Source organism: Phacochoerus africanus, chromosome X (assembly GCF_016906955.1).
Source record: "Phacochoerus africanus isolate WHEZ1 chromosome X, ROS_Pafr_v1, whole genome shotgun sequence".
Classification (NCBI taxonomy): domain Eukaryota; kingdom Metazoa; phylum Chordata; class Mammalia; order Artiodactyla; family Suidae; genus Phacochoerus; species Phacochoerus africanus.
In genome coordinates, this window is record NC_062560.1 from 38,235,236 (window position 1) to 38,259,362 (window position 24,127).

Here is a 24,127-nt window from a genome sequence, read left to right on the forward strand (position 1 = left end):
CAGTGCTATAAGTGTTCCTCTACAAGGATTTGTGGTCATATGTTTTCCTTTCTCCTGGGTAAATATCGAAGAGCGCTAACACAAGCTTATAAGTGTTATATTTAACTTTGTAGGAAATTGATATTGTTTTACACGCTCACCAGCAAAGTATGAGAGTTCCGGTTGCTTCATATTCTTATCATCACTCAACATTGTCAGCCTTTTTACTTGTAGCATCTCTGGTGAGTGTAATGTTACTTCATTTGCTCACAAGTTTGTTGGTTGGTTGATTTTTTATGGCTGCACCTGTGGCATATGGAAATTCCTGGGCTAGAGACTGGATCCAAGCTGCGGCTGTGACCTACGCCACAGCTGCAGCAATATGGGATCCTTTAACCCACGGTGCCAGGCCAGGGATGGAATCCGAGCCTCCGCAGCCACCCGAGCAGTTGCAGCCAGATCCTTAACTCACTGTGCCACAGTGGGAACTCCTGTCCACAGGTTTTTAACTGTCTCCTCCATTAGGATGTGAGCAGGGACTTGTTTTGTCACTGCTGCATCCCCTAGCACCTGGAATGGTGCCAACACCTGGAACAACCTCCAGCCCCTGGAAGAGCATGCAATAAATATTTTTGGAATGATTGAGTTCAAGTCTCCCTGTGTTTTTGTGTATTTATTTAAGATTGATTTTTCTAGGGTGTATCGAGCAAAGAGGATTTATGCACTTTCAGTCATGAACAATATTGCCAAGTTGCTTTGCAAAAAAATGCTGAACCAATTTATCCTCCCACCAATATGTGTTATTGTCAATTGTTTCAATTTTTCTGCCAGTGGAATGGGTTAAAAACAGTATTTCATTTTGGCTTTAATTTTGCATTACTCTTATCATTGGGTGAAATTGAGCATCTTTTCCTATGCTTATGGGCCTCGTATACTTCTGCATCTGTGATTTGCATTCCTATATTTTGCTTATTTTTTATTGGACTATTTTTTTCTAAGACACTTTGCTTATCATGGATGGTAATATTTTGCCTGTTATGTGTGCTGCAAACATTTTGTGGAGGGACAGGCAGAACGGTCCAATGATGATTCCTGGAACCCTTTTTTTTTTTTTTTTTTTTGGCCTGCTCAGGCTGAGGACACCTGCCTTCCCCCCTGGTGGGAATGGCTGTGTCTGGATGCAGGTTTGCATTGAGCTGAGGGCTCCCCTTCCTCCAGCGTGAGCGCCTCCAAGTCTTAACTGTTTGTTCCCCGTATGTAAATCCTCTCCAAGCTTACATCGTGAAAAGGTAGCCTCCAGAGTGGGGAGGGGCAGGGCCCCCTCCTGGATCATAGCCCACCTTGCGTCCAGAACCCCTGCTCCTTCCTGTGGCCTGATGGGAGCACAGGGTCCTTGTACCTCATCTGGCTGGGCATTCCCTGGAGACAGTTCCCAGTCAAACCTGTTTCCTGCCCCTTCCGCATGGCATCGTGGTGTCTGCCTTCTCCTTCACATATCTTCTCCCAGGGCGGCATTTATCTGAGCCCTTGTTCAGGATGGTTTTTTCCATATGCAACGTTGTACATTGACATCGTCAAATCTGTCCATCTCTGCCGTGACTTCTGCATCTCATGGCTTGCCTAGGAAGGGTTTCCCCACCCCGGTTGTGAAAAAAAATTAATTTGTGTTATGTATGTGTGTATGTGTGCATATACACACACACACACATTCTTTTTCTCACATTATCCTCCAACTCTTCTAGTACTTCCACAGTGGGTTTTTTCTTTTTTTTTTTTTTAGGGCCACACCTGCAGCATATGGAGGTTCCCAGGCTAGGGGTCGAACCGGAGCCACAGCTGCCGGCCTACACCACAGCCACAGCCACACGGGATCCGAGCTGCATCTGCGACCTCCACCACAGCTCAGGACAACGCCGGATCCTTAACCCACTGAGCAAGGCCAGGGATCGAACCTGCATCCTCATGGATACTAGTCAGAGTCATTTCTGCTGTGCCACAATGGGAACGCCCCCTTTTTTTAAAAATTGTTTTCAGCTGCCCCCATGAAATATGGACATTCCCAGGTCAGGGATCAAATCTGGGCCAGAGCTGCAACCTACATCATAGTAATGTTGGAGCTGAGTCGGAGGCCAAACCAGCATCTCCACAGAGATGAGTCAGATCATTAACCCACTGCACCACAGCAGGAACTCTCAGAGGTTTTAATGTTTGGTTCCTTATTTACCTGGAATACACTTTTGGATGTGGGGATGTCTACCTCCCAGGGGTCAATAGCAGAGTTTTTAATCCTCAGAGCCGCTCTCAGAGCTCAATGTTACTGTGCTGTATTAGTTATCTGTTGCTGCACAACAAAGTACACCAACATCTAGTGGCTTAAAACAACCAAAAGCCTTTATTACCTCACTGTTTCTGTGGGTCAAGAATTTAGAAGACGCTTAGCTCTGTGGTTCTGGCTCAGGGTTTCTCGTGAGGTTGGAGTCACGATGTCGGCTGGGGCCACACTCATCTGAAGGCTTGACTGGGGCAGAAGGGCCCACTTCCAGGATGGCTCACTTGCATGGATAGGAGGCAAGGGGCCTTAGTTCCTCACCCTGTGGACCTCTCCAGAGGGTTCTCCATAAAGTGTCCTCACCACATGGCAGCTGGCTGACCTCAGGTTGATCCATAAGAGAGCGGGGCACAAGCCACAATATCGTTGATAAACGAGCCTCACAAGTCACATTCTGTCATTCCTACAAGCTCCTACTGATCAGGGAAGCAGCATACAAGGGCGTGAATAATGGCAGGTGGGGGTGAGTGGAGGCCCTCTCGGAGGTGAGCTACCGCATGCGCCGTCCGGCCGACGGTGTTGGCTCGGTGGTTCCTGGCCCCGGGGATGAGGGTCCTGTGGGTCCAAAGTACACTCGAGATGCGCGATCAAAGTCAGACAACTCCTCTAAACATCTGAAAAGGAAACTGGAAATTCTGGCTAGGAGCATAGGGGTCCCAAAGACTCTTCTGTAATTCTGCTCTTTTAGAATCCGGGAGAAAGACACATTTTTCCGAGGGTATCAGTTGAGGGATGCGGGGGCCGAGACTTGATTCTGGGGTTTCTGACACACCTTCCATGACCTTCTCTGCTCTCCTGCAAGCACTGGCTGGGTCTCACTATGTGCAGTGGTCGAAGTCCCATCAAGGACACAGGAACCCCTCTAGGTGTCTGGAACGGAGGAGCTTAATGCATAAAATCGTTGACACGTGTGATGGAAAACAGAGCCAGGGTGGCAACAGGGAAGCAAGCAAGGGCAGGAAGCGTCTGTTGCCCCTAAAGCTGGAGGGATGGAGGGAGGATCTGGGTCACTGGCGCCCGGAGGTGGGCTCTGCAGGCAGAACCCCGGGCTGCGCTGATTCTGTCCTCTGGGGTCCACAGCCACAGTGGCGCTCCAGGTGCTGCGGCCCAGAGCAAGGAGGAGAAATACCCTGGCTTCTCCCTTCCTCCTGTCCTTCCAGGGCCTTCCATGGATGCCAGGAAACGTGCAGGCAAAGCCCAGCAGAGGAAGGGGAGGGAGGGGGTGGATCTGAGGGCACGAGGCCCGGGGACTGGCACACAGGTGCCAGGCATGTGGCAGATTTTCTTTTCCCAAAATGGCCACAACAATATTTCCGGCCTTACATGTTTTTCTAGAACCACGCCATCCTCTCATCAACAGGCGGAGCCTGGGTCCCCCCCTCCTCCATCCTGGGTGGGACTTAGTAATCGCCTCCGCCAATGAAATGAGCCAGAGGTGATATTGATTGACGACCGAGGCTGGGTCATAAAAGGCGATACGGCTTCCACCTGGGAGCCGGCTGCTCTTCCGATGCAGCTGCCACGCTGGGAGCGAGGCCAAACCAGCCCGAGCGGAGCGTCCACACAGAGAGGCTGGAGGGGAGAGCAAACGAAGGCCACAGATGATGACCAACGTTATGCCCCAGGCCCCCAGCCTCGGAGTCTTCCAGCTGCAGGGCCCCGGCGTCACGGAGCAGAGACAAGCCCGTCCCCGCTGTCTGAATTCCTGACCTACAGAATCGGTGGGCATCATTATTTCGTTTTATTTTTATGCCACTACGTCTTGGGGAAGCTCGTTGCACGGTTTATCGCATCAGGGAAAGCTGGGGAGAGGGGCAGAAGGCATCTGGTTGCTTATTTGGGACTCACGGTATTATCAGCCTCCTCTCAGAGCTTCTCTTTTGGGGCAGAACCCCAGCCAATAGTTGGAATTGGTTTGAGTGTATGTGGCAGCTGATCTCACAGTTGTGCAAAAATTTATTTTTGAGATATTCACTTTGTTGGGTTGGGTTTTTTTTAAGTTTTATCGAAGTATAGTTGATTTACAATGTTGTGATAATTTCTGCTGTACTCCTGCAAATGCTTAAAACTTTGTTTTTGGATCCATTCCCTTGAAGAATTCAGTAAGCTGTTTTTACACATATTTATTGAGGGCCTGAGCTGTGCTAGGCGATGAATAGACACTTGCAAACCAAACAGGCCCAGTTTCTAACTTCAGCCGGAAAACAAATCACCTAATAAGTAAATACACGATTACAAACGGAGATGAATGCCCAGGAAGAAAAATCTCGGATGCTGAGAGCGTGTAATAGAAGGTCTAGATTTTGTCCGGGGCACGGATGAAGCCTCTCTTGGGAAGTGAGATTTCTTTTTCTCTCCCCTGACCCCTGCCTTCTCCTCTCTGTTTTCTGAAATGTACTTCTATCTTCCAAGCCATGAAAGGTTTTATGTACTTTTAAAAGTTAGCAAAAACGATGGAGTTCCCGTTGTGGCGCGTCGGAAATGAATCTGACCAGCATCCATGAGGACGCGGGTTCAATCCCTGGCCTCACTCAGTGGGTTAAGGATCTGGTGTAGGTTGCAGACGCGGCTCGGATCCAGTGTTGCTGTGGTTGTGGTGTAGGTCAGAAGCAACAGCTCCGATTCAACCCCTAGCCTGGGAACCTCCATATGCCGTGGGCGTGGCCCTAAAAAAAGCAAAAAAAGAAAAAAAAGTTGGCAAAAATGAGATTTCCTACTGAAAAGGATAGTCAGACACACATACAGTAAAAAACCCTCGCTCATAAGAAACCGAAAGTCATTGGGTTTTGGTGTTTTTGTTTTTTCTTTTTGTTTTTGAATGACACGTGCAAACCAAGATTCTTTCCCCCAGAGAGTGCCTGGATGGTGCCAACATGCTGAATTTGTCTTTGAGTTTTAGGAGAGTGACTCTTAGTCCCCAGGAGTCAGGGACCCCAGGCCGACTGGTACATGTGGCTGGTCTCAGCTTCGGTGTTTTCTCCAGAAGCTCGTGCACTGTGAGGGCTCTGTGGAAAGAAAAGAGGGGGTGCTGCGTGGAGACAGGGGAGCTGCACCAGGGAAGCTTGAGGAGCGGGTGCTGGGCTGCAACCTGAGGGTGAAAATGAGCAGCGGGTCAAGTCCCGGTTACAGCCACTGTGCTGAGAACCTGTCTGTCACTGCACTGAAAGATGGGTGGAGGAGCTCCCACTGTGGCACAGTGGGTTAAGGACCTGGTGTCACAGCTGTGGCTTGGATTCCAACCCTGGCCCGGGAACTTTCATATGCTGTGAGAGTGGCTGAAAAAGGAAAAAAACAAAGCACCCCCCCCCCCAAAAAAAACTCCACAAAATACAAAAAAAGAAAGATGGGCAGAAATTGCTATTTCCAGCAGACTCCATAGGGAATGGGGCAGGTCTGAGACCATTCCCAAGGCTCTTGATTTCCCTGTGACTAGAGAAGGGGGGGGGGTTCTTCTGGAGAGGGGGCTGGGGTCTTTCCATCTGCTGCCTTTTCACAGAGCTGTCCTGCCGGTGGTGACATCTGGTCCATCGGCACTAAGCTTACACACAGCCTCTTCTACCTGTAGTTCTCCATGGGCTCAAGAGTAGGCATTGTTCCATCTCCTCCATCAGGAGTGGTACCCACGCCAGTGCTGCTGCCTGCATCCACCCCGCCTGGTTCAGCAACCCCAGAATATGCTCACTCATGGTCCCTTGTAGGGTGCAGGATGGTCATTGGACAAGTAGCCAGACTCAGAGCCGCAGCCCTGACCCCGATACTGTGAGCGACACCCAGGGCTCGCAGAGCAGGCGGGAGGTATGGATGGGGGGGGCTTGAGGCCATGGCTGCTTTGATGGTGCCACTTGGGTCCAACTCCGGGGCCTTGCTGCCAGCTCACTCCATCCAGGTCTGCTCCCCGCTCTGATTATTCCCTCCCCCATATACCAAGGCTTACAAATGGCTGATCCCTGTGGACCTGCTTGCCCCTAATTTTGTTGGAGGCCGGGGCAGGAAGGCACACAGAGGCCCACATTCCATATCTCCAAATATCCAACAATGAAAATCAAGCCTGTCAGCCTAAAGCTGACGAATGTAACTTCCCTGTGATGGGACAGGCTGGGTGTGAACCTAGAATGCTTGGATTCCGAGGCATTCCACCCTGAAGCACAGCTGCCTTCTGCCCCTCCCCGTCAGTCACCCTTCCCTTCCCACCAGTGGGGCTCGGTCCCACCCTGGGAGGGGCCTGCTCACCCTCCAGCCCACCCAGTCCAGCGCTGTCCACTTTCTGCCCTCCCCAAACTCCCCCTCCAAACAGTCACCCCCTGGCTGCCTAAGGGGGCGGACAGAGAGTGATGTGTGCCCTTAGGAGATCTGAGCAGTCCCTGGTAGTGAACTTAGGGAATTCTGGGGTCCTAGGATCCCAGAGCATGTCCAGAGGAGAGAAGGGATTCCAGGCGGGTGTCCCCTTGGTCCCGTGAACGCCTTGCCTCCTAGCAGGGGTGTGGCCAGCGCAGGGCCCTCTTGAGCATGGACTCAGGCCAGGGGCCTTGATCACCCAGTCTTAAGCGTACTTCTTAGCCTAAAGAGCAGACCAAGTCTTGCACAGTAGAACTGCCCTGTGTCCTTTGAGCCGTCACTCATTTCCTTCTCCTTCCTGTGCAGCTAGGAACCTTCCTTGGGGCTAGTCACCTGCCTCACACCCATGTTTCTAAGGGTGATGCTCGAAATATTTGACCCCCATGTAGGACAGGCAATGACCAATGAGAGCAGATGCTTGCTCAGGGCTGACCTGGGATTCTGGAGACCCTCTACGGGGTTGCTAGGTCATTGGGAGACAGAGGAGGGGTCAGCGCCACAAAGAGGGACATTGAAGATGAGGCTTGGGGAAGAGGCCATTTATCATCAGTAAGGAGACATCTCACCATTTTAACCATGGTGCTGCCGCACTTGCGAATGTGAATTCCGCTTCCTCCTCATCTTCCTAGGATTTTATTAGGGGCAGCATTGTGTGCAGCTCAAAGACTATATCCCCAGCTTTGCTTGAAGCTTAGAGGTGGCTCATAATGCATCAGGGCAAGTCTTCAAAGGGGTTCATTTAACTGGGAAGAGTCCCCTTTGCCCCTTGCCCTTCTCCTCCTTGCTAAACCTCTTCTGGCTGCAATGAGGATGGCTGGAGTGCCAGCAGCTATCTCGTGACCTTGAGGATGGAAGCCCCATGCCAAAGAAAGTAAAGCAGAAATACAGAAGGAATTCGGGACCCTGATGACTGCAGAGCTTCCACACCAGAACTAGATTGCCCACGACTGGGTTCTTTTTTTATGAGAGGATAAATTTCAAATTTGTGTAAGCCTCCATACAAAGGTATCTGTCATTAGCATTCACATTTGATGGCTACCTCATTGCAATTCTAGTTCTCAAGGCCCATGTCTCCAGGGTCAGGGATGTAGATGAGAAAGGAATCTTCATTGGCATGTGTCTGCCATGGTTTCGATGTGTTTTGTCAGCTCCTCCTTAAAACCATTCGGGTGCCTAGTGTTACTTTCCTCGCTTTGACTGTTGGGAAAACTGGTCTGAGAGGTCACATGGCTTAACTGGTGGCAGAACTGGGACCGAAGCCTGGGTCTTGCGGGCTCCAGAGCCCACACCTTCTCCACTCTATTTCTGTCTCTGCAGAAAGAACTGGGGTCCCTTCCTGCTCACCTCTGGGGACAGTGCCCGGGAGGTCCTCAGAGGCTGGGCACTGTTGAGATGGCCTTTGCAGATCCTACAGCACCTCATTGGCACCCTGGCATCTGCCTGTTCAGAAAAGTAGGGTGTGTGTGTGTGTGTGTGTGTGTGTGTGTGTGTGTGTGTGTGTGACAGAAAGGGGTCTTTAAAAATCTCCTGTCTTTGGGGAGTTCCTGTTGTGGCTCAGCAGCAGCAAACCTGACTAGTGTTCATGAGGATGTGGATTCGATCCCTGGCCTTGATCAGTGGGTTAAGGATCCGGCATGGCCGTGAGCTGTGGTGTAGGCCGGCAGCTACAGCTCCAATTTGCCCCCTAGCCTGGGAACCTCCATATGCCGCAGGTGTGGTCCTATAAAAACACACACACAACCCCCCCCCCCCCCCCCCAAAAAAACCAAACTCCTGTCTTTGGAGTTCCCTCATAGCCTAATGGTTAAAGATCTGGCATTGTCACTGCTGTGGCTCGGGTTCGATCCCTGGCCTAGAAACTTCCACCAGCAAAAAACCAAAAATTTCTACATTTCCCTGTTGTTACTCTTGAGTTAGAAAAGCCCAGAGAAAATCTCAGTAGGGCTATGAGATGGAGGGTAGGGAGGAGCCGCGAGGCAGGTAGCAGGCAGCTTTCTGCCATTCAAGTTCAGTGAAGGGAAAACGCCTGGGCAGAGGGAGGGCAATGGTGGAGCCATCTCTGAGGCGGGGGCCTCGGAGCGGCCTGCCCAGGAGCTTGGGCTCCACAGGCCTGGAGGCTGCCGTGTCCTCTGCCCAGCACCCTTGTTCCATCCGATCCCAAAAGCCCAGCTTCTCCCCGAGCTCTAAGGGCAGCCGCAGCAGGAGGACCAGTCTCCGAGGCAGCGTTATTGTCCCAAAGGCCACTAGTGGATGCTGGTGGTGGCCCTGCACCTGGTCCTCGCCCCGTCTTGAACTTCTCTGCCTGACACTTCCTTGCCTATCTGGGGACTAGGGATAGAGAACTGTCCAGAAGCCCGAAGCCCTTGCCTTCCTGTAGCTTTGCCTGAGTTCTCCATGACCTGCCTGTCTCTCTGGGGCCTCAAGCCTCTCCCTCCGCCTCCCCTGCTTCTGCCCAGGGCCTTGCAGAGGGGAGGCAGCCTCTGACAGCCCCCAGAGAGAGCTGGCCCCCGAGTCCTGGAGGAAGAGCGAGCATGCGCAGAGCGGGAGCGGAGGCCGTGCGCTCCTAGGGCCTCCCCAGGGCTCGGCCTCCCCGCCCAGCGCCTCCCTGTCCTGACGCCCCTCGGAAAACGTGACCCACCAGGCCCTCCTGACAAGCCCCCCGACGCGCTCCCCCCCTGCGCAGGCTCCCAGGCGGAGGAGATGGAAAACAGAGCCTCCTGAATGTTTAACTTCAGCAGAGATGATAATAACTTTCCCATGGACGCAACTGTATCCTTTCCCTGCGTTCCTGCGGGGATCCCGAACCGCCATACGGTTCTCATTTGCAGCTCGTTCCTGAGGAGGCCTCATTTCCTCGCCACACACCCCTGATGTGGTCAGGGTCTCCCTCCCACAGCCCAGCCAGGGTGAGGGGGCTGCACGGGCATCCCTGCGCTTTCCCCTCGTGGCTGCCCCCTCCCCACCCCCGCCCCCCTTTGCCGGCCTGGCCTCCCCGGACCCCCTCTCTCTCGGCGTCTGCTCTTTCCCTAATCCCCACCCCCCCAAAGCCTCAGGCCTTTGAGTCCCCGCTCCCCATGCCCAGGGGTTGTGGTCAGGGCTGGACCACTCCCCCAGGCTGATGTGCCCTTTCCAGAAGCTTCTCCCACTCAGCCTGGTAGGCATGTCCAGTGACTCCAGGGGTCACCCTTAGCCCTGTATCCTATGTGAATGGCGCCTCCTGGAGTAAAAGACAAACGGTTGTGCTTTAGACCCTCAAAGGAGAGCAGGTTCAGAGTTCCTTCCAGCCAGGAAAAGACCCCAACCCCCTCTTGCCAGGCAGCTCTGTCCTCCGAGCGTTTGCCCTCACACATCCATCACCTCTCAAAACTTGGATCTCACAGGAAGCCCAGAGGAGTTGAGAAGAGGAAAGAAAAGAAGGGTGGATTCCCATGTTTGGGGATTTTTTTTTTTTTTTTTTTTTAAACATAGTCACCTTCCTGGCATCCCCCATGCTTCCAAAGCCCCCTGTGGGCGTACGGAGTGGGAGTCTGTTAGTGGCATTTGACAAAATGGACGAGGAAGAGGACCCAGGGAGGCTGAAATGACAAAATTCGGGTGTTGGAGTCAGATCAGGGCCCCTGAGGTTCGGGGCAGAAGTCACAGAGAGGGAGGAGGCCCTGGCTGGCGGTGAGGCGTGTGGACGTTGGAGCCGGGGGGTCGAGGCCGCAAAGGCTCCGGCCCCACCGTTTGCAAACTGGGAAACCTCGTGTGAGTCAGTGAACCTCTCTGTCCCTCCGTCTCCTCATCTGTCACACAGGGATTATGCTAACATGGCAATGGGTCACTTGAAGATTGGTGCTGGGAGCGAAGCGAGGGCTGTGATCACTGCTCTTCTGAGAGGTGCGGGAGGTGAATGAAAGGCCACTTTGAACGTGGCTTCCCCCTCCGGCCTTCCTCCCCACAGCACACTCGAAGGCCTCGGGGACAAGTGGGCCCCGTGGACGCTGCTGTTCTGCCTCTGCCTCCGGCCACCACAGAGGTCACGGCCTAGTGGCTTTTACATCCCCCCCCCCCCCGCCGTTGGCAGCCCGCTAGGCCTCAGTCAGCTGGGCCCATCTGGGCTCAGGGACCCCAGGGGTGCCCTCTCGGTTGCCCAAAATGTACCCACAGAACCCCAACTACCCCGGAGAAGCAGGAGCTCGGAGCAGCCCTCAGGAGCCCAGCTTGCCCTCCAAGCCTCGTCCTTCTAGGCAGTTCTGCTGTCTTCGGCCGGACCCACCATAAACAGATGTGAGGAGATCTCAAAGTGCCTTCGACGGGTTCGGGCCGAAGGGGCCCTTTGATCTGCTGCCGGGCCTCAGCACTCACCCCGTCAACCCCACCGTGCCTGGCTTTCGGTCCCCCTCTTGGCAAAATGCTGCCTCAGCCCTCCATGCCAGGCCCCGGGGTCTCGCTGGTTGATGAGGCGCCGGGTCCCACCCCGCCTGCAACCCGGACCCAGCCGTTTACTAAGTCATCCGTTGGAAGCTGAAGCCAGCATGCTGTAGCGGGTCTGCAGAACCCGAACGGTTTCATTCTGAGCTTCGGTTGCCAAACTTGAAATTTTGATGATGCTGGCAGTGGGCAGCCTGCCATCGGCCTGTCTCATCAGACGCAGAGCCTGCCTGCTTTCCCAGACCTTGGCCCAGTGAAAGGAATCACCCTGAGTATTCTTTCTTCTTCCTAGAGTAGACCTTCCTGTGAATGCTTCTTGTGGAGAACTTGTAGAATTTTCCTTAAGACTTGAGAAATGGCTTTGAGGGATTGCGTTATAAGGGAGCAAAATCAACCCTGGTCACTGATGGGCGCCTCTTTAGATGTTTTGGCCGCTGGGCCCCCAAACTCAAAAGGAGGTGTGTACTGAGGTGGCAAGGCCTCCTCAGCGCCTTTGGGGTGCACTTCAGGACAGGTTCTGGTAGCCACGTCGGGCTGTGGGGCCTCGGCTGGCCTGTTCCTGGGGCTCTTGTTTCAGCCCTGGGCCTCAAGCCCCACCTGAGGAGTTGATGACGTGCAGGCCAACTGGGTGCCTGTGAGGGAAGAACTTCCTCATCAAATGAAAGCAGCTGTGAGGAACATAGAGGACCACTTCTGGAAGAATCTCCAGGAAGGAAGGGGATCCTTATCCTGAATTTTCCTGTGAAGCAGAGGCTCTGGCTGCATTGATGGTTTTACCTCCACGACGGCTGGGCAACTTCTGCTAATCTGAGAGGGCTTGATAACCTAGGTTCATGAACTCACCAAACACCTTTTTATTTTTTTGTCTTTTTAGGGCCACACCTGCGGCATACAGAGGTTCCCAGGCTAGGGGTCCAATCGGAGCTACAGCTGCCGGCCTACACTCACCACAGCTCACAGCAACACGGGATCCCTAACCCACTGAGCGAGGCCAGGGATCGAACCCGTAACCTCATGGTTCCTAGTCGCATTCGCTAACCACGGAGCCACGACGGGAACGCCTCACCAAATATTTCACAAGTGGCTGCCATGTGCTGGTCTAGGCACTGGGGACATCTTGCTGAACAAAATGGACAAGAGGTTCCACCTGTCAATGGAATTTACATTCTAGGAACGAGGGAAGACAAACAATAAGCTTAACGAGTGAATTATCACATCTCTTAAAAAGGAGAGGAGAACGGGGGCTGGGGGTGTGAGATGCGGTTGGTGGCTGAATTTGAATAGGATGGTCAGAGAGGCCTCATCAAAAGGTGACACTGGAGCAAAGGCTCAACGGAGGTGGAGGAGGCCGGGCAGTTATCTGGGGAAAGAGTGTTCTAGCCGGAGGGAACAGCCCGTGCAAAGGTCCTGGGGCAGGATCGCCCGGGACCTTCCATGAGCAGCAAGGAGGCCAGTGTGGCTGGGGTAGAGGGAGGGGGCGAAACAGGGCAGACTCTTGTAACCTCTCGTACCCAGTCAAGACCTTGGCTTTTACTATGAGTAAAATGGAGAAGCACCGCAGGGCTTTGAGCAAAGGAGTGACATGATCTGTCTTAGGTTTTAAGAGGATCACCTTTTTATTTTTTTTTTTTAATTTTTAATTTTTTAAAATTCAGCTATGGTTGATTTACAGTGTTGTCAATTTCTGCTGTCCAGCAGAGTGACCCAGTCACACATATGTACACAATCTTTTTCTCATGCTATCTTCCATCATGTTCTACCCCCAGAGATTGGATAGAGTTCCCTGGGCTATACCATAGGACCTCATTGCCTACGCATTCTATTTTTTCTTTTTCTTTTTCGGGCCGCCCCCATGGCACATGCAAGTTCCCAGGCTAAGGGGCAAATCAGAGCTATAGCTGCCAGACTATGCCACAGCCACAACCATGCAGAATATGAGCCGGGTCTGCCACCTATACCACAGCTCATGGCAATGCTGGATCCTGAACCCACTGAGCAAGGCCAGGGATTGAACCCGTGTCCTCATGGATCCTAGTTGGGTTTGTTACAGCTGAGCCACAATGGGAACTCCTGCTTATCCATTCTAAACGTAATAGTTTTCATCTACCAACTCCACACTCCCCATTCATCCCATTTCCTCCCTCCTCCCTCAGGATCACCTTTTAAATACAAACTTTCTAAGATTCTTATGCAGGATAAAAAAGGAATAAGCAATATTAAATTTCAATAATGAGTTTCTCATATGTGCTAAGCATTGCGTATCCCAGTTACTAGGAGTATAGCAGCCTCTTTATTTAAGGAAATTTGTGTGTGTGTGTGGTGTCCTGTTAGGAAACAAATTCAATTACAACCCTAAGGGAAGAAGCACAGAGGTAATAGGAGGCGTCCAGGGAGACCTCCTGAGGAGATGATGGATCTGGGTTCTGAAGGCTGAATAGGAGTTTTCCAGGTTGGGGAAAGGGGAAAGGTCATTTGAGCAAAGGAAACTGGAGAAAGGAATGGAGCCTTGAAAGGGCTGAGAATTATAAGTAATTCAGGGAATGAGTGCGTGTTGTTCTGTTGAATGCTCCAGAGGGAGTGGACAGAGATGAAGTTGAAGAGTGAGGGGCAGAGTGACAGCGAAGCACCTGCCCCTTCTCCCACGGCGGCTAAAGACGGGAGCTCTGCTCAGGCTTCACACGTCAACAACCAAAGTATCTGGTTTCAAAGATTTCACCTGACCAAGGCTGATAGGTTCTCCGTGCTACATTTTGTCCCAGTTTGGGTTGGATTTTTGTCCCCCTGTTTTTATGTGTTTAAACCCAACCCCCTTCGCCAACACGAAACGTACAACCAGGACCCATACACAGAAGCCAACACTGCATGCAAGGAGTTTAGTTGGGAGGTGAAACCAGCAATAGCAGTAAAGGCACAGGAGGGAATGAGGCAGGGAAGTGGGGGAGGGAAGAAGCCCAAGGGAGCCAGACCCAGTCCTGCCGGGTCCTCAGGGAATGCGCGTAGAATATACCTGAGGGGCGAGGGAGTTGGGGTCCTCCAGTCCCATCAGTCTTCAGCAGAGGGCTGCCCTCTGAGGCTGCGAACTTGACTCTCACAGCCCGCCCTGTAGCCAAGGAAAAAGCCCGGGCAAAGAACTGGAGCTGTGAAAGGTGCCTACCAAATGCCCACGCAGAGGCCCACACAGCCTCTGCTGCAATGGTATGTATTTCTTCAACCACCTGCTGTATCACCACTGTGCTGGAGACGCCTTGAGCCTGCCCAAGGCCAAGGCCACCCATGTGGATGGCGTCAAAGGCAGACCAGGCCAAGGCCCATCCTTGGGTGTTCAGGGTGCCCCCTTGCTGCGGTCCACATGACACAGGCTCTCCGGTAAAGGGACAACATTTGCCTTTTTGTGTTTGCCGCCTTTCACTAAGCATAATGTCTTCGTGGCTCATCCCTGTCGTAGCCTGGGTTGGCATTTCCTTCCTTTTTAAGGCTGAATGATACTCCATGGCGTGGGTAGATGACATTTTGCTTATGGACATTTGGGTTGCCTCCACTCTTTGGTTATTGCGAGTAATGCTGCTTTGCACGTGGGTGCGCACATATCTGTTTGAATCTCTTGCTTGCTTGGGGTCTATGCCTAGAAGTGGCGTTGCTGGGTCACGTGGTAATTCTATGTGTAACTTGTTGAGAACCCACCATCCTGTTTTCTGCAGAGGCTGCACCGTTTCCTATTCCCTCCAGCAGCATATGAGCATCTCTTTTAAAGACACTTGGGGGAGTTCCCGTTGTGGCCCAGTTAGTTAAGAATCTGACTAGCCTCCGTGAGGATGTGGGTTCGATCCCTGGCCTTGCTCAGTGGGTTAAAGGATCCGGCGTTGCCGTGAGCTGTGGTGTAGGTTGCAGACGCGGCTCGGATCCCGTGTTGCTGTGGCTGTGGTGTAGGCCAGTGGCTACAGCTTGGATTCGACCCCTAGCCTGGGAACCTTCATGTGCCATGGGTGTGGCCCTAAAAAGACAAAAATAAATAAATAAAAGACCCTTGGGTACAGCTCTTCAGAGCAGCTGGTATGCTGGGGATGGGCTGACCTCCCCCCCCCCCCCCCCCGGCATGGAGAGGTTATGGCAGAATCAAGTCACCCAGACTTGCATGGCCAGGCATTATGACAGTTGAGGGGACCCTTTTGGTCTCTGAACGTTCCAGTTCATTCTACTGTGGCAGCATTGCTTCAGTTGGCCTACGTCCTGGTGCTGGTCAGCTGGAAGGACATGGGCTTGAGTCATGCCTTTCCTGGGGCTCTGGGACCTCAGACAAAGGACTTCACCTTCCTGAGCCTTGGCTTCCTTCTCTGTTCAAACAAATGGGAAGCGTAATAGGGTGGGGATGGGTGTGCAGGGGCTCGCTCGCTCCCGTGCTCAGCACAGGGCCTGGCACATGCTTTGTGCTGTCATTGGGCGCCACTGTCATCGTGATGTGTTTATGGGGAGTCTGCTGTGGGTGAGCGTCTTGGTGGCAACTTACGCACCTAAAGTCAAGGTTAAGAGTCTGCTTGGTGCCCATTTCTGTGCTAGGATTTGGGGCTGGCGCATGGTGGCCGATGCCATAATACACTGTCCTGGCTCCCCTTCAAGAAAGCACTTGCTGGAATTCCCTTCCTGGCTCAGCGGTTAACAAACCCGACTAGGATCCATGAGGATGCGCGTTTGGTCCTTGGCCTCGATCAGTGGGTTAAGGATCTGGTGTTGCTGTGAGCTGTGGTCATAGACGTGGTTCGGATCTTACATTGCTGTGGCGGAGGCCGGCAGCTGTAGCTCCCGATTCGACCCCTAGCCTGGGAACCTCCATATGCCAAGGATTTGGACCTAAAAAGCAAAAAAAAAAAAAAAAAAAAAAAAGCACTTGCTATGCTCATTTGTGGGATGCTTTCAAGGGACCCACAGCTGTCAACACCTTCAGGGGCTGCCTCAGCTGCAGAGAGTGCCCAGGTCAAAGTCATGCCCTTCTGGTGACCTTTTAAAAAGGGGATATAAAGGTCTAGTCACCTCGGCCTGCCTCTGGACAACTGTGTGGAGGGCTGAATAATGCTCCCAACCTCCCAAGGTGTCTATGTCCTAGTTCCGGGACTCTGTGAGTTAAGTTTGTCACCTCATATGGCAAAAGGGACTTTGCAGATGTGACTAAAGCAAGGATCTTGCACTGGAGAGATTATCCGAGATTATCCAGGTGGACCCAATGTAATTACAACAGGTCTTAGAACGGGGGGGCAGGAGGACCAGAATCACAGAAGATGGGATGATGGAAGCCAGGTCAGAGTGATGTGCCTGCTGGCTCTGAGGTTGGAGGTAGGGCCCCGGGCCAAGGGTGAAACCTCCAGAAGGAACGCAGTCCATCGCCACCATGATTTTGGATTTCTTTCTTTTTTTTTTTTGTCTTTTTAGGGCCGCACCCACGGCATATGGAGGTTCCCAGCCTAGGGGTCAAATTGGAGCTGCAGCTGCCGGCCTACACCACAGCCACAGCAATGCCAGATCCTTAACCCACTGAGCGAGGCCAGGGATCGAACCCGCAATCTCATGGCTCCTAGTCGGATTCGTTAAGCACTGAGCCTGATTGTGGATTTCTGATCTCTCGAACCGTAAGAGAATACATGCGCGGTGGTGTAAGGCAGCACGTTGGTGGCAATTTGCTCCAGCAGCAATAGGAAACTCATCCAGCTCTGAAGGTGGGTCCAGTTCCAGTGCTCCCGGGGTGGGGGTGGGGGTGGGGCTCTGGAAGCTGCTCCCAGGCCTCCCTCTGCCCCATCCTGCTCTCCCCACTCCCTTCTGCAGAGAACGATGCCATAGGCTCTCCCTAATAAACATCCTGCATCTCGAACTCCATCTCAGAGTCTGCTTCTGAGAAACCTGAGCTTCCACAGCTTAGATATATATTATACACACACACACACACACGTATATATGTATTTATCATGGACAATTTCAAACAGAAAAGTAGCGAGAATAACTTGGCAAAATCTCATCGCCCAGCTTGGATAATCACCAACTCATAGCCAATCGTATCTGACCTGCACAGGAATGGTGGTTTGAAGGTAGAAGCATAGCTCTGACCTTGGAGACCCTCCTGGTCCCAGTGGGGACTTCGGATGGTGCAGGCATCTCTGAGGCCAACAGAATGCCAGGCAGCGGTCCCCACGTCAGTGAGTGTGGGGCTAGGGGCGCAGAGAAGCAGCCTTGGAGAAAGGCAAGAAGAGGGCCAGCCAGAGCTGGCAGGGCATGTCCTAGGTCATGGGCACACTGGCCTAAAGGGTCCTGGGTCCAGGCAGGAAGCAGGGGACGTGTGAAGGGACAGTGGCAGGCAGCACTTGCGTAGACATCACCTGATTTTGTGTTACACTCCACTTTTTTCCTTTCTTTGTTTTTACAGCCACACCCGTGGCATATGGAGGTTCCCAGGCTAGGGGTCCAATTGGAGCTACAGCTGCCGGCCTACACCACAGCCCCAGCAACTCAGGATTCGAGGCATGTCAGCGACCTGATGGATACTGTGTCGGGTTCTTAACCCACTGAGCCATGACAGGAACTCCTCCATTGTCTTTCTAATCTTTTTTTTCTTCTTTTTTTTTTTTTTAAATAGGCCTCCATCTCATTCAACATGACTTAATAATAACAATGCGAGAATAGTGCCAGGTGCTGAGCCAAGTACTTCACGCGATCTTCTCGCAGTCTGAAATCAGGGTGTTGTCCAGTTTGCGCTCAAAGGCTCTAGGGAAGGACCTTTTCTTGCCTCTTCCCAGTGCCCCAGGCATCCCTTGGCTTGTGGCCACATCCCTCCAATCTCTGCTTCCGTTTTCACGTGGCCTTCTTTCCTCTCCACGTGCTCTTCTCTGTGTGTCTCAAGATCTTTATTTTTTAATTTTTTGTAATTTTTTTTCCTTTATAGCTGGTTTACAGTGTTTTGTCGATTTTCTACTGTACAGCAAGGTAACCCAGTCACACATACACACATACATTCTTTTTCTCTCATTATCCTGCTCCATCATAAGTGACTAGGTGTAGTTCCCAGGGCTCTACAGCAGGATCGCATTGCATGTCCATTCCAAAGGCAATAGTCTACATCTATTAGCCCCAAATTCCCACTCCATTCCCCTCCCTCCCCCTCCCCCTGGCGACCACAAGTCTGTTCTCCATGTCCATGAGTTTCCTAAGATCTTTATTTATTTTTTGTCTTTTGTCCTTCTAGGGGCCGCACCTGCGGCATATGGAGGTTCCCAAGCTAGGGGTCTAATCAGAGCTGTAGCCACCAGGCCTACGCCAGAGCCATACCAGATCCGAGCCACGTCTGCGAACTACACCCCAGCTCACGGCAACGCCGGATCCTTCACCCACTGAGCAAGGCCAGGGATTGAACCCGCAACCTCATGGTTCCTAGTCGGATTCGTTTCCGCTGCGCCATGACGGGAACTCCAGATCTTTATTTTAAATACTCCTGCAAATACCTGTTTGTTCCAAACAAGTTTATAATCCCTGATTCTCGGGGTTAAGACTTGGACATAGCTTTTTGGAGGCTGGCATTCAACCCTCTACAGATGGGAAGAGAGAGATCAGGGGTCTGAACCTAGGAAAAAGGGTCTGCGGTCCCTGGGATGTGGTGCAATTTTGTCAAGAAGAGCTGGACCAGTAGGAATCCCCTTGTCCTGGTTTTACGCTGTGATCACAAGCTCTTTCCTGCTCTTCCCATGGAAAGGCGGGCTCACTGCCCCTCACCTTGAATCGGGGTGGGCTTGTGACTCACTTGTCACCGAAAGAATGTGGCATGACTTCCAGTAGTGCTTCCCCAAAGGTGATGCAGAGTCTGCCTTTTTTGTGGAAGCATTTGCTTTTGGAGCCCTGAGCTGCCAGGTGAACCATCTGACGGCCCTGAGGCTGCCATGCTGGGAGGAAGCCCAGGCCACGTGAAGAGGCCCCGCGCATTGGTGTCCTGACCAGTAGCTCCAGCTGAGACCTGCCAGCCAGGGGCCCCTGCCTCCAGACGATTCCAGCCCCCAGCCATCCTGTCACCCTCAGCCGTGAAGTCTTCCCAGCTGAGGCCCCAGAAATCATGGAGCAGAGACAAGCTCTCCCTGCTAGCCCATCTGAATTCCTGACCCCCAGAATCTGAGGGTAATAAAACGGCCGTTTTATGCCACTACGTTTTGGGTTTGTTTTTTTTTAAGGACCGCACCCACGGCATATGGAGGTTCCCAGGCTAGGGGTCTAATCGGAGCTGTAGCCACCAGCCTACACCACAGCCACAGCAACGCAAGATCCGAGCCTTGTCTGTGACCTACACCACAGCTCATGGCAAGGCTGGATCCTGAACCCACTGAGCGAGGCCAGGGATCGAACCTCCAACCTCATGGTTCCTAGTCGGATTCGCCTCCACTGCGCCACGACAGGAAATCCTATGCCACCAGGTTTTGGGATGGTTTGTCACATAGCAATAGTAACCAGGACACCCTTCCTTGTCTAGAGAAAGCCCCACGTTGGAGGTGAGCAGTTCCTGAAAAATAGGTCTGATTGGGAGAGAGACAAAGAAAATATATCCTGTCTGAGCACGCGCCCCTGTCCCAATTCCCGGTGGTTCTGGGATGAGAGATGGGAAAGGGGGGAGGGACAGAGAATGGAAACAGGTCCTTTGAGCACGAGAAACCACCTCTCCCCCAAACCCATTCACAGGAAGAGCAGTAGGGCCTGAGGCTGCAGTCAGGCCTCCCTCCAGCCCCTGCCAGACCAAGGCTCCTGAAGGTGGGCTCCAGCGGAGCCCAGCAGGAGTCACAACTTCTCATGCGAGTGCGAGTGCGGCTGGCAGCAGGCATCCCCCTCCCATCCCCCATATCCCTCTCCAGGCCCTGACCACCCTACCCCAAGGGGATGATGGCCCCTCTAGGTCTGCATGGCCAAGGCGTGGGGGTGGGGGGGGGGCTGTCTGCCTGCAGCCCCAGCTGCCAATTATAGCGCAGGCCCATTCATTTGCTGGATTGGATCTTGGGATTTTGTCATTTGCTATGCGGAGGTTTTCTTTCCGACTAATTTGTTTACCAGGTTTAATTCTTCAATCATGTTTTCATTTTAAGAGATTTCAGGGTAATTATGAACTTTGAATAAATCCATCTGAGGCACCAAAGTGCGCTCAGCTCGGCTCCACTCTGCCAGGGCCTGCCCCGCCGCCGTTGCTAGACTAGAGATTTGGTGTCAATAGGACCTTTCCCGCCCACCCCCACGCCAGCGCCTGCAATTGAAAACAGCTGGGCCTCTAGGAGCCAAGGTCAGGATTTGAGAACAAGCCACAGCTGAAAACCACACTGGAGCTGGGGAGAGAGGGAATCAGGCTGGGGTGTGAGTGAGGCTTCAGAACCTGTGAGAGTCTGGCTCCTCTCCACCCGCCTGGCCCAGGCATCTGGCAGAGGGACCCGTGGCCCGGGCTACCCCGGCACTGCCAGCTGAGCGTCGGAGCAGGGTACAGTGATGCCTGGGAGAGGACCAGTCTCAGGGGCCGGAGGTTCGGGCTCTTGTTACAGCTACATAGCCCCTCAGCAGTGGGGCCATAGGCAACGTTTCTGAGTCCTCCCTCAGGAGTAAAACAGAAATAGATTGAGGGTGACGATGACAATTCCTCTTCCCTCCACTTTGCAGGCTTGTCACAAAACGGTGCATGGGGTGGCATTTTGTAAGCTGTATCATTTGGCACAGTTGTGAGGGGGTGGTGTTGCGGAATGAAGTCTCTTGGTCATGTCAGCAGGGTCACACCAGCAGGCTGGGGTGCTGTGTGACACTTGAACAACAGATATAAAGGCAGGAAATGCCATCAGGCCCTGAGATGTCTTGACTCCATCACCATTTCTCAACCAGCGTGTCCGGCTCCTGGGTGTGTTGGGATGCTCTCTATGGATTGTGTGAGCCTATGAATTCTGACTCTCAATCCCAGCTCCGGCCTCAGCACCTTATCAACGCCACACAGGAGGGCTGCGTGTGTCCCGCATCTTATCTACAGTTGCCTAATTTGCATATCCATACCAAACCTGCAGCCAGCCCCTGGGTGGTAATCACAACTAGGATCAATGGATTAGGCTTAGCTAATTTACAAGCAGCCAATCAAAGCCAAGGTATGAACAGCAAAGCCATTGGGGGAACCAATCACATGAAAGGAATTCTCCAGCGTTTAGTGCAAGCCCCTGAGCTTCCCTGGCTGGATGGCTCTGCTACCACTGTAGGGGAGAGGCCTTGGGGGGATTCAGGACTTGCTCTGACTAGGATCCCGTGTTGGATCCCATTCACTATGACAGCATAGGTGGCCAAGGGCGAGGGGAAGGGAGTGGCCATACTGTCACAGCTTGGGTTCTCTCAGAAGTAAGCCTGAAACAAAGATTCAAGGCTAGGAGCACAAGCCAGGGAGTACAGGTGTGCAGGGAGAAAGCTTATAAAGGATGTACGAGCCAGCCAGGTACCTCTGTGGGCAACCGTTATGGGCTAAATTGTGTTCCCTTCAAATTCAGATGCTGAAGTCCTAACATCGTGCGTGCCCCCCGCCCCCACTCTGGGACCTCTGAATGTGACTGTATTTAGAGATGGGGTTTTTAACGAGGTGATTAAAGTAAAATGAGCTTGGAGTTCCCGTCGTGGCTCAGTGGTTAACGAATCCGGCTAGGAGCCATGAGGTTGCGGGTCCGATCCCTGGCCTTGCTCAGTGGGTGAAGGATCTGGTGTTGCCATGAGCTGTGGTGTAGGTTGCAGGTGGCAACTCAGATCCCGAGTTGCTGTGGTTGTGGCGTAGGCCGGTGGCTACAGCTCTGATTCGACTCCTAGCCTAGGAACCTCCATATGCCACAGGAGCGGCCCAAGAAAATGGCAAAAAGACCAAAAAAATAAAGTAAAATGAGCTTATTAGGATAAGCCTTGATCCAATCTGACTGGTAGCCGTAAGACACAGACACAGAGGGATGACCTATAAGAAGCTGGGACCCGCATCAGTCATTTATTGGGGGCTATTTCCAGGGGGGGCACTGATTCCCACACCCCTAGTCTGCCTGAGGGCAGACAGAGCAGCTTCACTGATCAATAGAAACCTCCAGGGTGAAGAAACTCAGGGATTGCCACCCTTTGAAAGTTCAGCCTGGGAGTTCCCTGGTGGCCTAGCAGGTTAAGGATCTGGCATTGTCACTGCTGGGATGTGGGTTTGTGGGTTCGATAGTTGATGAATCATGGACTATCTTAGGGCCCTGCCTAGGCGCTAAGCTACCATGGCCTTTCACCTCTGCCCCAAAGGAATATGTGTGTATGTGGCATGTGTTCCTAGGAAGGTTTAGATAGAGTAAATATATATATATATATATATATATATGTCTTTCTAGGGCTGCACCTGTGGCATATGGAGGTTCCCAGGCTAGGGGTCCATTCAGAGCTGTAGCCTCCAGCCTACACCAAACTCATAGCACTCAGGATCCGAGCTGCGTCTGCAACCTATACCATAGCTCATGGCAACGCCGGATCCTTAACACACTGAGTGAGGCCAGGGATCGAATCCGCAACCTCATGGTTTGGATTCGTTTCTGCTGTGCCATGATGGGAATTTCTAGATAGAATAAATATTTTTATATTGGATTATCCCGTGTAATGTTGTCTGGCCCTGTAATAAGTACAACTTGCAAAGGTCACCTCTGGTTAGTTTCTACGCCAAAGGCCAGTGGGGGTGAATGGAACATGTTAACACAGTTCGCTGTGGCTTTGGGCCCCTGTACTTTTGGTGGCCTCCCTGGCAAGACTGGAAGCACATCGGCGCCTCTTGCTAATTGTAGACTTGTGTCCTGGGCTCAGCTAGGGTGAGGGTGCTTTGAGGCAGGCCTCTTGGTTTCAAGCAACTGAAACTAACGTTACCCACCTTCAGCAGAATAGCAGCTTCTGGAAGGTGTGAGGTAGTCTACCTGCTTGAGAGACGACAACAGGACTCATAGCCAAGGACATTCTGGTAGGTGTGTGTGTGGTGGGGTGACCTGCCAGCAACCCCATCCCCACCACTCTCTGTAGGGCAGTGTCATTGCTAGACCCTTGTGGTTGCCATCGTGGTGTCATTGTCCCTGCCTCTATATGACATTCCCTTGAGATTCACTTGGGGCTCTCTGGGCCTCTCTCTCTCTCTGAGAGGCCTCTCCTCACGGCCTTGTCAATGGCAGCTCAGGATGGTGGCTTTCTGACACATCAGCCCAGGGCTTCCAAGAAAGGGAACCAGATGGAAGCTGTAGCCTCTTTTATGACCTGGTGTTGGAAATCACGCAGCATCGCTTCCGCCACATTCTGTTTGTCCCACGGGAGTCTGAAAAGCCAGTCCATGTGCCAGAGAAGGGATTAGACTCCACCCTCTGCTGAGAGAAGTGTCAGAATCTGGCGGGCTAGGAGGTGGCAAAGAGTCACTTGGCTTGACAGTTTGACTGGACCAACACACTTTTCCTTCTCCATTTTCTAATTCGGCGGCTTGTTTCCCACGTTGCAGGCTTGGCTCAAACTCTAGGCCGCAGGGAACTAACGTGTTTGTACCTCGTGGGCGGGACCCACTGACTCCAGTTAATCCCGCTTCCTCATTATGCCAGGAGAGCTCATTCTGACTGAAATTTGACTATTGGTTTTTAATTTTGGTGCCATTTTTCATGCTGATGGCTCTTCTGGCTGACAGTGAATTACCCTGGGTGCAAATTAAATACAATAGAATTGCTAATCAGGCCATTTGAATACGCTGACAGGAGGAAATCTACGAGTCATCAGACCTGGGTGGGCTCTCCCCTTGCCTTTGGGACAGAATTCACTTGACTTTGAATGGACCTGGGCACCGGATGGGTTCAAATATTCGAAACGGACACCTGCAGGCAGCTGGAGGGACCGCGCAATTGGCTGCAAGTCCTGCAGTCCTACAGTGGTTGGGCTGGCCCTCTTGGCTGGAAAAATCTTGTCCTGTAAGTACACCTGTTCCTGGGGATGGCCGTCTAGGGCTCCGTACACTCTTCTCATGCAAGGAAATGTCGAGATTTAATTCTCCACTTCCAGGCCCACAAAGAAGGCGCC

General features: G+C 52.5%; 1 long non-coding RNA gene across 1 annotated transcript; it reads right to left on the reverse strand.

Annotated features, from left to right (window-relative positions):
• Window positions 1-2,348: 2,348 nt before the first annotated feature.
• Window positions 2,349-14,277, reverse strand: LOC125118683 (uncharacterized). Its single transcript, XR_007132875.1, has 3 exons — window positions 14,064-14,277; window positions 10,116-10,218; window positions 2,349-3,880 (listed from the first exon to the last, which is right to left on the reverse strand). It is a non-coding gene; the product is annotated as an uncharacterized LOC125118683 (long non-coding RNA).
• Between the last annotated feature and the right edge of the window lie 9,850 nt (window positions 14,278-24,127).